The following is a 13,234-nucleotide window of genomic DNA, read 5'->3' as shown; positions in this document are numbered from 1 at the left end:
ATTTATGGAGCACATGGCATTCAAACTCAGTCCTGGTTAGCAGAAAGCCCCCTTGTCTGATGAAAAAACAGAGCGTTTTTCAAAGAGAGGAATGCTCTGGATGAATGCGAGAGCTCGAGGAAAAACTGAAAATTCACTTCTCCCAACTAATGTGCCTGTAAGGAGCGTAATTGCCGTAACTTCCTTTCTCTGAAGGGCTCTGGAGAAACCTGCCGTCAGGCATATGCTCTTGGGACACTTCCAAGTGCCATCCCAAACCACTTCCTCGCTGTTTCATATTTTCCTAGTGCGCCTCCTTCCCATTTATCTTCATCTTTCCTGCCACTAGCAGTTCAGAAGAACTTTTTAGCATTAAATTGCGCTTGCAATTTACCGGTTTATTGTCCCCACTTTATTTCTGTTGCGCTGGGAGGTATGGAGCCACAGCAAGGGGGAAGGAAGAGAGAGCCTGCTCAGCACCCTCCTCGAACGCAGCGCAAGCTGCGGGCAAACGTACCCTACCCTGCCTCGGTTGGATCCTGCTGCACCCTGAAGAGAGGTGAGACCACAGAGACCACCAGGTGACGGTGGGTGACAGAGCCCTGGCACTGCTTCTCTCGTGGCTCTGTCTTTGTCTTTCTATCGGTTCACGGCTTACACGAACTGCTTTGTCAGTCCTCAGTGAGAACTGGCTCTGTAAAGCCAATTTCTGGGAATCCTCTACCTGCAAATGTCCCGGTGATTGCCCTGGGGCCTCCAGTCACAGCAGCGCGGGCAAAAAGGGGCTCATAAAGCAAAATTGCTGCTTTAAAGCTTCTACATCCCTGGTCTTTTTTACAATTATCGTAATCAGTCTATTTTAGGACAAGCTGTCCAATGACATCCTGGTCATTAAAAAACAAAACGAAACAACAAAAAAACACACACAAGAAAATTCAACAGGAAATTCTGAATGTGAGTCATGCCTTTGTCTTAGTGTTTTCCAAGGATTTTGGGAATTGATTAAAAAAAGAAAAAGCACAAATCCCCGATGTTGACAGAAACAATCACAGAAAGTCCACGTATTGAGAACTCACTCAACAAAGAAAGAAAGCCTCTAAACTCCAAATATTTACTCGGTATAAAGTCTTTATGATTAACCCGAAAAACAAAACCCAAAAACTCAAGAGGGAGACCACGACCTACTGGCCCTGCTGTTTCTCCTTTACCTGAGAGAGCTGAGTTTTGTCGTTTGGTGGTAGAAAAGTTCTGCACTGAAGGACACTGCAGAAATCCCAGATGTTTGTGAGTATCAGATGCTTTAGGAGCCACATACACGGACTAATCCCATGCTCCCATCTGGAGTTTACAGACTCCTGACGAATGCATTAACAGTAGCTGCCAGCGAGCTGCGTTCCAAGGGCAGAAGTAAACTGCTGTAGAGCAGTATAGAAAACCAGAAGCACAGGAAGAGGAACTGGGACTCTGCAAAGGCAAGGATGTTCACGAAAATCCCCATTCTGTGAGTTCACAGGGTTTAAATCTTAAAACTGATCATCATCTTTATCACGGAAATGTGAAACCTTCTGCATGGTGACTGGTCAACAGCTGTTAATTTGTGATCACAGGTCTTTTATCTTAATGACTTTGGACAGGGAATCATTCCGAATCACACAAGAAAAACATATGGCCTTTAAAAAAAAGCTTGTATCAAAATCACATTTAACATTTATTATTTGTCATTTTCCTTGTCCTCTTCGTGACTGTCATCAAGAAGCGTACAGAGGGACGGAGATGCCATCATGCAGCCTGGAAGCTCCAGACTCTGGGGAAGACCTTGTTCCTGGGAGGGTTTCGGTGAGGACTGGGCTGCTGCGTGGCCATCCTCAAATCGTGGACTTGTGAAATATTTCAAGGAAAAATGATGCTGGCTTCAGACCAGCCCTGAACAATGCAGGAGCACTGTTATCGACAAGACCAGCCCTCCGAAATCCAAGTCAGAAAAAATTTAGAGGAAAAATAACCTTGGGTTTCTTAGTTTTGATGTCTTGCACTGGACTCCTGCATCCTAGCCGTGTTTTTAAATTTTTCTTCATAACTTTGAGAAGCAGTTTTTTTTTTTCCTTTTGACCAGGTAAATGCTGAGACTCACGTGAAACTGAAGACAATATCAAATACATCCAGACTTGTGGCGTGAATGTGAGGGCAGGCAACAGTTCAGGAGTGTTAAAACTGCCTGTTAAAGCTCCTCGCAGTGCTGGACGTGCGGCAGGGCGATTCCTCCCCAGCCTCAGACTCTGAACGGGCACCTTTGAAGCGCGGGACAAAGGCACTCTCTGGCCAGAGCTGAAGAAGGGGTTAACTCCTGCTTTCTCTCCCTGCCTTTGCCTGGGTGCCTGAAGGAGACGGAGGGGAAGAAAGGAAATGGGTTGTGATTGCAGAGGCAAAACTGTGCAGTGTTACAGGCACTTGGGTTATTGGGCTGCTGCGGGGGCATGTGTGAGCGCGAACCGCGGGCTGCTGGGGCCGCCGGGGGAGGCGAGGCGTCGCCAGGCTTCGCAGGGCTGCAGGGCCAGGACGTGCCTGTACTGCTTGGGAAGGGCAAAGGGGTCAGGCCTGTGGTGCTCTGCCTCTTCCTCCTGCTCGTGGGGTAGGGCAGGTCCTGCATGGGCATCCCGGGTGCTGCCCCAGGTGTGAGCGGTGAGCAGGGGGTGTCACCTGGTGAAGGGGCAGAGGGACGGAGGGACAGGCGACGTGGGACTGCAGGACGTTGCAAACGAAAGAACTGGTACATTCATTTTCCAAAATCACGTTTTTAATCCAAATTGAAATGCTGTTACAGGTCCCCGGAGTTGTCTCGCTTATGGATGTTCCCCCTGAGGAAAGGATGAGGCTTCATCGGCCTGCTGCTGGCATGCATAAGGCACTGCCCGGGAACTGCTGAGATGCGGGAGGAAGCAGCCCGGCAGCTGGGCAGGAGGAGGCCCTCGTCCTTCCCTCTCAAAGAGGAGCCCCAGGCGCTGGGCTCCTCCTAAAAGCAGCCCGAGGTGGCTGTGCGAGTGTCAGTGGCCCAGGTACCAGCAGATGGTGCTCAAGAACACGAAATGTTCTCCCATGGCTTGGAGGGCTGCTGAGCTTCTGAGGCTCTGCACTCCAAATGGCTGCTGGCGAGCTGCGGCTTTGCCATCCTCCCCAGCAGAGGAGCGGAGGTGCAGGACTTGGCCCCATTCTCCATTATTTTGCACAGAGGATTTAGGAACAGCCATGTGGATCAGGCAAAGTTCCGACGCAGTGTGCCGAGGCAGATGGACAGCTGTCCCCAGCCAGTACTTATCCAGAAGAATATGAGAACCTGGGCGTTCAGGGGTCGTGCTTCTTGTGGTCGGCACTCTAAGTGGCCATACACAGGGAACGCAGCCGAGCCTTTGTGCTGTGCTGCCGTGCCTCTTCCGAAACACGCAGATTGCCTTCACTTCTGTGTTGGCCTTCCCTCTTTGTGCTACAGGTCACTGGTGTGGGATGAGGGAGTCTGCTCAAGGTGACTGTGGGAAAATAGGTTGGATCAGGTCTTGAATCAGTTGCTTCGCAAATGGGCATGGTTTTTTTTTCTTTAAACCCCTACTGTAGAGTTGAAAAAGGAGCCCTATGCCCCAAGTGAAGTGAATTAATGTTTTGCAAAGGGAGGGTGTAATCATTTATTAGCATTGTGCTGGACAAAGTTCTTTGTCTCTGTGGATTTGGCCAAGTGCCCAGATTCAGGCAGCCTCTGACTTTTGCTGTAGTCTCTGAGATAACCGCTCAATGAAACGAGGCTGGAGTCGCCCCAGCTGACATGGATCCAGGGAGCGAGCCCTGTCAGGAGGAACAGGCTGGAGCAGTGCCAGGCCCGTCAGAGGTGGCCGAACTTTTTGTAGATGTTTGGGGTATTTATGGGACGAGGGGAAGAAGGGCTCTGTTTGCAACATGAGTCCGGGTTCTGGTCAGGTTTTGCTTACCGAAGGTGAATTGCTCATCTCTAGGACCAGACCTTATTAAAAGAAGGGTCAGTTTCTCTCATCTGTCATTTTTTTTTCTGTGGAGTATTGAATTTACTACTGCCTAAATTTCAAGACGTCCCTGGCTTGTTTTCAGCATTTGGTTCCGTATTCTGTTTCCTACGGACATGTACTCTGTGGCTGGCTTAAGCTTTGTTTGAAAAACACCGCCGACTTCAAGGGTAAAACCTTTCCAGTACGAACGCGGTTAATTTAGTATGAATGTCACTTTGAGCGTTTTCCCAACATAATCTCCTTAAAGGTTAATCATAAAGTGAAAGAATGTGCTCTGGATTCTGACACAATGCCTGACAAATATTTTCAGCAGGCCACCGCTAAAGAAACACAGGTGTGGTCTTACTCTTAATGTCTCTGGAATAGTGTTGTATCTTTGCAGAAACAAAGATAAATTGAGAGCTTAACCCGTTGGCTTCTTGGCATTTAAAAAAAAAAATTATTTAACTTCCACTTGTTCTGTTTTTGCTCATCCGTAATTCCCTGTGGGAGATCGTGTTTCAGAGAGATGAAATACTCTTGATGTCTTTATGAAAAATGCAAACAATGTGTTATTTTTAATGATGCCTCAGACCTTCTGTTCTGTTGAATTCAGCAGGATGCTCGGAAGCCCAGTATTTACACTGTAAGCTTTAAAATGTTTTGGACTTGAAAACAAAGAGTTTAAGGAGATTAAATAATCGTATTGAGATGTGTTAATAATTTCTGGGATTAATCCCGATTTTTTTATTCAGGCAAATCTACAATTCAATGTTCTTGTTCAAAAGTAAGCTGAAGAAAAAGGATTCTAAAATTTAGCTTTGCTTCAGCACCAAAGGGTGCACCAAAGGTACACACGTATCTGCTTCTAGCAGTTGGTGACACCTTTTTTTTTTCTTTTTTAAAGTGTCCCCCTGTTTTTCTTAATATAACTTGCCATTTCCTTCTTCAGTCTCAGAACCTACAATTAATAGATTTTGTTTTGTTATGTTTTGTTTGTTTCCTGAGATAGGATTGTATAGAGGGAAATGGGATGTTTTATGGAAACATAGGAAATCTGTTCAGGTCCTGTCCTGGTCATGAACACAGCTTCTACTAAATTATGTAACGTTACTGTCTCCTCCAGTAATCTCAGTTTCATTCTCAGAATAACTGCATTGCAGGAGTTAATATGTGCGGAGAACCTGCCAGGGTAAGAAGCCTGCATAGCTCTGATGCTGCTTCGTGCACAGGTCGTTGCAGAGCTGAAGGAAAGCCCTTTATTGTGAACGCAGAGCGTAAGTAGGTTCCTTACGCAGCAGCTGGTTTATTTGTGCAAACACTTTTTGGCTTATCCTTTGACTTATCGCTTTACGATGTTCTCACCACAAGTATGCTCCTACCGATTCCCTGAGTCCTCTGGTCAGGAGAGGAAAGGCAGGATAGAAGGGAGCATGGAGAGCTTCCTCCTTCCTCTCCCCAAACTCCATTCCTCCTCGCTCCCTCCGATGAGCCAAATGCTGAACCGGCTGTACGTGTGGCTGTGAGGGAAGAGGCTTGATGGAGGGGAAGTAAATAACCCTGTTTCCCCCCCCTCTTTTTTTCCTTTTTTCCTCCAAGGAAGCTACTGGATGTATTTATTAGGCAACATTCTAGTTAAAAGTGCTCAACATTTTGGAGTTTGGTCCCTCCACTGCATTTGTGAAAGCAAATGTGTTAGACATGGCTGTCTGCAGAAGGTGGGGGTCTTCTACCCTTTGGTCAGTCACTCTTCTATCAGAGGCCTAATTTTCTCAAGGTCTTCAGCTTTTATCCTTTCCACATCTCTGGGAGGTGATCGTGGTACCCTCTTTTCACAGGTATGAAAATAAGACACAAAAAGATGGAGACTTGCACAGTCTCGTAGCAGCGCAAGAAATGAAAATCAGGTTGCTGAAATCCTGGGTTCCAGCACTGACCTCTAGCCCTCCTTTCCCTAATTGTGTTGGGAGATCTCTGGCTAACTGAACATGCACACAAAAACCACACAGGAATGCAGTTTTTAATGCCATTGTTTAGTCCACTGACTTTCACTGAGGAATTCCTTTACTGAGACACGCAGTCTAGGCTTGACATGAAAAACTGATTAAAGTGTTTGAAAAAACAGAATAGGACTTTCCAGATTCTTCAAATATAATTTCCATTTTCCAGTATTTAAAATCTGGTCAAACTAGAATTTAGACTTCTGGAAGTCTGACGGGGGAAAAAAACTCTCCTACTGTTCGAAATTCATACAAGTCATGCTGTAAACTGGCCATTATGATATTTCATTTGTCAGCATGTACTACAATCACTTATTCTGGATCCCTTGGGCAGGCTGCCTTTCAAATCAATATTAATTATGCACCACTAGACAGTAGCTAATCTGAAAGAAAGAACAGGTTTCATTTAACAGATGACTGATGGTTCCTAGCCTCCCCGTGAGTGTGGGTTTTGGTTTTTGTTCTGGTTTCTTTTCTTTCTTCTGAGAAATCTCCAATCACAATATTGGAGGGCTAATTGTGTTTTGCTTTGCCTAATTAAAAGAAAAAAGTTGTATTACCTTGCTTTGCGTAAATCTAACACTGAAATCAGAATTATTTCTATCCTCATAATTAAGGTTCTGTGAGTTCTGTTAGATCCATCAGCAGAGAACTTGAGCTCCAGCACCTAATGCCTTCGGAGAGCTCACCCCTGGGTAACGTTTTTATTCTTTCTGGCGACTGTCCAGCGAACAACAGAGGAACGTGACGAAAGTAGCTTTGAAATGTGCGTTTATTGCATTGTCATCATGCCAGAAGTAGCCGTTCATCTGAAATTGGAAAAAGTATTCCTCATAAGCATCTGAGTTTCTGGGGAGTGATCTGCAGTAACTGTGAGCTGGATGCTCTGCTGGGATGGCTGAGCTTGACAGGTGATTTCTGTTAGGGTTAGAGGTGGCTCAGTTTTCTTTCGTCACTGGGGTGTAAATGGAAAAATACCTCTTTTGTAGATGATGTAGTAGTAAGACAGCTGGTAATCAGTGAAAATGAGGATGTTGGATATGCCTTTGGAGCTGTAAAATTACCTAGATAGGCAGGAGTAAGGATCAAAGTAATAGAAGCTCTTGATGCGAAAATGCTCATGAATTGGAAGACGGTTGGAAGGTTTCTCACCCAGCCCGAGCCCTTAATTGCATACACCAACAGCACTCGTGGCTGTTTGTCCAACCCCTTCTCAAACCTGCAGTGATGGTCGCTCACAGCCTCCCACCTGAACCAGTCCAGGCTTTTTCCAAGGGTCTGAATGGTTCCAGCAGCTCCGTGGCAGCCATCAGAGCTGAGATCTGCTGATTGCAGACAAGACGTTCCCTTCTGCAGGAGCAGAGATGTGCAGGTTTGGGCGTAAAATGTGCTCGGTGGACTTGCAGTTTGCCATATCTGTTGGTAGTTTAGCCCTGAAGCTAAACCCAAAAGATGAGCAGCCTAATTTCTGCCTGCACAAAGGGGAAGAACTACCGAGCACTGAGGCATTTCCACCTGTGCTTCAGGTCAGTAGGAAGGTTTGTGCACCTCGGATCCGAGTGAGGTGCAATGTCCTCGCGGCGTTGGCTCCGTGCTGATATTTAGAGTTTTTCAAACATGAGTTGTGCCAGGATTTGCGGAGAACAAAGCGTTATTTGATGTGGGGAGGGTGCTGCTCATACTGCCCATGGCTGAGTCTCTGGTTGCCACTTCAGCCCTGCCCTCTGGCTTTCCCCGACGGCTGGGATGGATGTGGATTTGGGCCCTCCGTTTTGTAGATTGCAATATCTCTTAATCAACATTCTTGGCTCTTCCTTCATCGCCGTAACTCACTCGAGCCCCTTAGCTAGCAGAAAACTCTGTCAACTCTCCGTGTAAACTGAGACGTCACCGCCGTGAATGGGGCTGGAATTTTATTTATTAAGTCAAGACTCTTGGATTTCTAGCTTTTGCTTTGGAATGGCAGCCGCGAAATACAACCCTCCCCGGCCTGTCCCTAGGGAAAGGAAGCGTGGAGTGGAGCAGGCGGTGCAAGGCCAAGGGTCAGTCTCATGAGAGAGGTGGCCCAAGCACAGCTGCACAGAGAAAGCACGCTTTCAAAAGGAAGGAGTATCTTCATGGGGCTTAGCGCAAAGTCCTCCATGCCTGCGAAGGAACACGTGCTGAAGGAATCATCAGGAATACACAGTCCGGGTGCTCTCCTCCTGTCATCACTGAGCGATGTACCCTTACCGTTACTCCATGCTCGTACCTCTGCGGCTGCTGCACTCGGGTCTTAAAAAAATTAAATTCAGTATTAGCTGAAGGTAGGGCACAAAAGTAATTTTATTTTATTTTTTTGGTCACTTTTAGGTTGTAAACTATAAATACTTTGAAAATCATGATAATGATGAATGCAACCTGAACAAAGTTTTAGAGCACTGCATCGTGGTTTTTTTTACTTGCTTTGCCATCTGTTGATGGGAACAAGTCTTCTCACGGAGGGAGTGGCAGTTTCATTGCCACGTTTCTCTGAAAACTGGGGGAAAAGAAACAATGCAGCAAGCAGTGTGAGCACCATCACAGGCCGCTTATCTGTTGGTGCTCAGTGCTTTAGGAAATATCCCTGGGGAAGCTGTAGGAGGGGGTCTTTAAGGCCTCCAGCCTGTTAGATTATGGAATTTAGAATTTAGGGAAGTCTGAAATTTAAAGAAAAAAATTGAAATGGGCATCATCTATTTCTTTTAAGTAGGCATATCTGAACATGATTGCAAATTACTCAGTATATATACATAAGAGCTTTTAAATTAATTTTAGTTATCATTTTAAGGTCAACTTTCTCATATCTTATGGACCTCTGTTGAAAAACGCACACAATTAGGAGCACAATTGACTTCCTTTTTTGAAAGGGCTGTTGGAAAAATAAAGAAGTTATGTGTTTCCACTTGTACAAGCACAGAAATAAATACAATTGAAAAAGAAAAGCAATAAACAAACATTCACAGTTTAGGCTTTTTTTTTTTTTTTTGGTTAAAAAAAGTTTAAAACAAACTAGGCAACACTCCAGGAAATGATTCCTAATGTTTTAAATATATTGTTTTAAATTTAGGTGATCCTTCAGCGTATTAAGCAGGCAGGGGAATGAGGAAACATTGTTGTAGGTTACCTGTTTATAAACTCTGCCCGCTGGTATTCCAGAAATAACCGAGCAGCACAATTCACACAAGCACTATCAGAAAACAGATCGTCTAAATCAAAGCTTAAACCTGAAATTCTTGTTTACCATTGTAACTGAACCTCATTTGCTGTGTTTCTATTCAGACAGCGATGTAAATAAGATATAAAAGAGAAATTGTTGCGGGCCGGATGTGAGCCGAGATGCGGAGCCCCTTCCCAATACAATGCCTCCCGGCCCGCTTTTGACCTTAGCTGTGCTGCCGGGGTTTGCAGGCACAGGCACACAAATCCCTCGCCACGTTGCCTGCGGTTTTTGCCTGGCTCTTCCCAGTGGCCGAGCACCTTCGCGATGTCTGGAGGTGAACCACAGCTGCTGGTTGTTGCGGGGTAAGGTGAGAAGCAGCGCTCTGAGGAGCGTGGCTCGGCCTTCTGCTGAGCTGTGGGTTGGGTTGGCTCGGCTCGACCTGCTTGGGCTGCCGGTACTGCCTGTCCTCCTGAGCTGGATGCATCGCCTTGTGTTCTGCCTGCTTGTAGCCATCTCCTGCCCTGCTCTAAATGCAGGCTTTGGGGCCAGACCGTCATTTTGTAAAGGGCATTTACGGTGTCTGGTTGTGACTGGATGTACTACGTACCGTAATCATCAGCCCCAAGCCTCCCAGATTTGGATGTGTCTGAGGGTCTGGGTCCGTGAGAACCCAAATAACGAGACATTACAGTCATCGTGTGTATCAGTTAGTAACAAAAAAGTGCAAATGGCATTTGGGTTCCTACACAGCCTTCTGCACACCCAGTCGTTTGATTTGAACGCTTATGCATGGGTCATGCATCTGCAGACTTTGCGGGATGTTTGCATTCTTTACATGTTAAAACTTTGGGGTTTTCTTTAAATTCTTCCATTAGAAAAGCACTCTACATTCCTCTGACATCTGCGGTCTAATATACATTATATATAAACCTGGGTTTATTGGAAAAGTCTTTACTTATTTTTCAGCTTTTCAGAGCATTTATTGGAGAAGATGCGTTTGGCATGGCGGACTGTGATGGAGTGCAACTGTGTTTTATCTAGCACTGTTTTCAGGAGAGCAGATTGCTCTAGAGAAGCCCGGTTGTTTCCAGCAAAGATTTACTGCCTGCTTGGCACGGTTTGGTACAAGGCTGCAAACGCTCCGAGGTGGAGGCGCCGTGAGACCGTAACACGCAAGGCCACAATTTTCTCCCTCTCCGGGAGCATTTTTAATCTGGGTCAGCACTTTTTGGGGGTTTGGCTCAGCGCTGGCAGGGGAGCTGCTCTGTAATTTATGACTGCTAGATGGTGACCAGGTTACTGGATGTTTACTGGGTGGACGTGTCGCTTTGGTTTAATAGGAGGCTGTCATTAAAAACAGGCAGCGAGGAACCAACGTCTCAGGGCGAACCACCCAAAGGCCTGGTGCTCTTGTGGGGCTACGGGAGGGCCAGTGGCTCTGAGGAGTCTGGCTCAACCTCATACTGCATTTGCAGAGCTGGTGTGGGTGAGCAGGAATTCAGAGAACAAAGAAGGCCTGTCTAAATTATAAGGGACTCCATTTCTCCAGAAATTGGGAACTGTTTGAGGCTGCTAGGTTAACAGAGGTGTTGATCTGAGTGTTTTGAAGAAGCCAGTACTGCCTAGGCTACCCTACAGGAGTGGTAGGACACACAAGTTAACAACACTGCTCTTCAGTTGTTGTTTTTCTCTTTAAAGAAAGCCCTTCCCGTGACCTTGTTGTAACTAATTAAAAAACAAAGGTTGTGTCTTAGGAAGAAAGATTGCTTTGTCACCATGCAAAAATGGGAAGACTTGTAGGTACCAAATTTGGAGGTACCTCTGGGGGAAATGTGCTTTGTAGGCAGGGCACAGAAGTTCAGAATATGTCTGATGCAAAGAAAAACACATAATTTCCAAAGACAGGGTTCCAGGAAAGACTCCTGAGAGGGAATATAAGGGGAATAATTATGCAACTACTACAAAAGTGAACTGAAATCAACCAGGCAGTGACAGAGGCCTGGAAGGAAGGCAATATTTTCCTAAACTAACACTTTGCACTGTTACAGACGACTTCCTGACTCTCCCAATACCGACTCTGTAATTTGTTGAGTTGAGGATTTACTTTCAAACTCTTGAGAAGTCCCCCTGCCCACTGACTGCCGTGGAATTTCTTCAGGTGTTTCTTCAGCATACGCCAGAGTTTTCAGCCTTTGATTGTTCACTAGTTCAAGTTATAACCACTAATTAATTTTATTTTAGAATGAAATTTTGTTTTGTTTTGGTTGTATTGAAAGGTTTGAGCAGAATGGATAAATGTCACCTTTAGTCCAGAGACAAATATTTTTGAAGTTCTCATAAGAATGTGTGTTAGAGGAATTAAAGAATAACTTTGTGGGCAGTGGTCTGATGGGACTACTTGGGTGCTAGCTGCAGAGTTCAGTCTGCTGGGACTGTCTTGTGCTTCACCTACAAGTTTATCACCTTCTCATGGCTTGATACGTTGCTCGTGTGACAGCTCTTAATTGTAAGGTCTTTGTTGTACAGACCAGCATCCTACCCATGTCTTGTTTGCAGTTTCTGAAATGCTTAATTTAACACAGCGAAGAACCCAGGCTCTAAAAGAAGCACGCAGATGATGTGTCTAGTATCAAATGAGATCTTAGCCAAATAACTTTTCCCAGACATTATTAGCTGCTTTTTTCATAGGCATGTGCTGCTGGAAGCCTTTAACTTGTTCCAGAGAATGCAAATTAAATGAAATTCGTTATAGGCCACTGAATGCTGCTGGATTCTTGGTTTTACAAATTAATTTCTAACAGTTCCAAACCGTTTCCTCATCCTGAGCCTGCAGGATTGAGACAGTCGATGTAGCCTGATGTGAGAGAGGAATCAGCCTGTTCATTTCCAGTCCACCTCCAGCTATCTTTACCTTTATGGGTCACTACCGTCTAAGCATGTGAGTTAAAAATAGGTGCTGCAGAGCCTGTTCCAGCCAAGGAAGCCTTCTACTGTGAGTATATAGTATCTGACTGGCATGGGAACCCGAAAGACATTGATGTATGCTTTTCTTAAAGCTGCCCAGTAGAGCTGAAAGGCTTGGTACAGGGCCCTTTGGCAGCTGTTTAGGTGGGAGCATGATTTACCCCCTTGCAGTGATACTAAAGCTGTAACCTATATCTACAAATTAAAGTCAAGGATTTATGAACCTTGGAATATTTTACCCGTGCCTCTGAACTGCCAAGTGTAACTATTCTGGGCTGTAACCCAAAACATAGTTTACTGAAATTCCACTGCTTTAATGATGACTTTTTTTTTTTTTTTCCTATAGAAAACAATATGAAACATTCTGCCATCCAAACAAAATTACATTCTGCATCTGGAATTTGTTGATGTTTCCTTTTGCTGCTCGTATACATTCGATTCAATGAAATGGTTAGCAAATGCCATCGTATCCTAAATCTTGGTTACTGTTGGTTGTTACAGCTTTTGCATTACAAAAGGGAACTATTGGATGGCGAATTCCAGCGGTCACTGTGTGGAATAATGTCCTGTCCTTTCTCTCAAGAAGATTTGAAGAAGTAGGTCGCTCGGGTTGAAATATGTCTTGGGAGAAAAGATGAAACCATTTGGGTGTACATTGCTTGAAATGGCTCGCATCTTGCGTGCACAGGCAGTGAACTTCTGCGCTCAGTCAGTAGGGGTGCTGGAATCGGAACGGAAAGGCGCTTAGATCCGCAAGTAACGGAGGTAGGAGTGATCTCTTAGGGAATGGTTGGTGGTGCTGTGGGTACTGGAACAGCAGAGGCAGGGGAAGATGGTCCTGTATGTTGCTTGCCTGTGCCTTCCCTGCTCCCCTTTCTGTCCAGGATGCAAATGGCCTTTGTCTCAAGGCTAAGAAAGAGCTTTCTCCGCATAGCAATTCGTGTTCAGTCTTCAGAGGTGAGCTGCTGCTTGTTCTTTGTTTGCAGAGTTAAACATATGGTACTGCGTATCACGAGTTCTTTCATCCCAGGATGATCTATGGCAACTGGGGAGGGTTAAAAGGAGGCAGGGCTGTCAGGGACAGAGGCACCAAAGCCTTCAAC

At 45.4% G+C, this 13,234-nt stretch overlaps 1 protein-coding gene across 2 annotated transcripts in view; it reads left to right on the top strand.

Annotated features, from left to right (window-relative positions):
• The window catches only part of LOC310905233 (uncharacterized protein), a 169,210-nt gene that overhangs the window by 24,013 nt on the left and 131,963 nt on the right, over nucleotides 1-13,234 (top strand). The gene's annotated exons all lie outside the window — the stretch shown is intronic.

The sequence above is a fragment of the Anser anser genome (assembly GCF_964211835.1).
Source record: "Anser anser genome assembly, chromosome: 10".
In the NCBI taxonomy this organism is placed as follows: Eukaryota; Metazoa; Chordata; class Aves; order Anseriformes; family Anatidae; genus Anser; species Anser anser.
The sequence above is the reverse complement of the archived record's forward strand: the minus strand, read 5'-3'. Positions and strand labels throughout refer to the sequence as shown.